General features: G+C 57.1%; 1 gene segment (V, D, J or C); it reads left to right on the top strand.

The window, feature by feature from the left end:
• LOC105982907 overlaps positions 1 to 1,178 on the top strand; it is a gene marked incomplete at its 3' end in the record, with an annotated part of 26,060 nt that overhangs the window by 23,389 nt on the left and 1,493 nt on the right.

A 1,178-nucleotide genomic window follows, 5' to 3' on the forward strand; every position in this document is an offset into this window, starting at 1 on the left:
TCCATCTGTCCACACTGTCCCATCAGTCCACGCTGTCCATCTGTCCACACTGTCCCATCTGAACTCCACACTGTCCCCTGCTGTCCACGCTGTCCATCTGTCCACACTGTCCCCTGCTGTCCACACTGTCCCCTGCTGTCCACACTGTCCATCTGTCCACACTGTCCATCTGTCCACACTGTCCATCTGTCCTCCACGCTGTCCCTCGTTCTCTCTCGCAGCCCCCGTTTTCCTTCATGGGCTGGAGGGTGGCGTCCGGGTGCTGTGCCTGGCTGACCGCTGCTGTCCCACAGGTGAAGTGGATCTTCTCCTCGGTGGTGGAGCTCAAGCAGACGATCACTCCCACCTACAGGAACATGATTGAACAGGGACCCTAGACCCTAGGCCGAGGCCTAGGGCTTTCCAGTCCCCTGCGGAGCTGAGGAAGATGATCTCCCTGGACTACAGGAGCATGATGGGGCCGGGGCCCTCGCACCGCCTCCTGCATGGACCAGGGCTCCCAAGCCCTGTGGGATGACAGCCAGGCCACACCTGTCCTGTGTCCTCACTGCCCCTGACCTTGCAGCCCCCTGATCTGCAGCTGCCCTCCCTGGACCGCATGGGTCACAGGCTCTGTCCCACAATGTCAGCGTCACGGCCATGATACCTTCCACAGCACCCATCAAGCCGTGGGCCCAGCACCAGAGGTCTGTGCATCCCCTCACTGGGACTTCCCTCTCCTCCATCCCTGTGACTCGGCCCTGTGGGAGGCAGAGGACAGCACTGCCCATGTCTGTCTTCTCAGTGATGGGCCTTGGAGACGGCCTTATCCCTGCTAGCCTCCTGACCACACAGTCTTCTGAGAAAGAGGGAAGTTTGCAGAGTAAAGAGCTGCCCATGAGTTAGGGGAGCACGTCGTGCCCCGAAGGAGGGCTGGGGCTGGGCTGCCAGCGTGGCTCTTGGATTTTGCCCAGCCCAGTCCCAGCCAGGCCAATCTCGGCACTTGAGGTCACTCCAGACTGACCAGTGGGGTTTTTTTTGGTTATGAGGCTTGAACTCCCTGAGATCCTTTGTTCTACAGGGCAGGGAGAGAAGCTTTCAAATTTTTTATGTTTTTATTTTTTAATTTTATCATAAGTGTGATGTACAGAGGGTTACAGTGACATAAGTCAGGTAATGGGTTCATTTCTTTTTTTTTT

This window comes from Dipodomys ordii, unplaced genomic scaffold (assembly GCF_000151885.1).
Source record: "Dipodomys ordii isolate 6190 unplaced genomic scaffold, Dord_2.0 Scaffold2, whole genome shotgun sequence".
Classification (NCBI taxonomy): Eukaryota; Metazoa; Chordata; class Mammalia; order Rodentia; family Heteromyidae; genus Dipodomys; species Dipodomys ordii.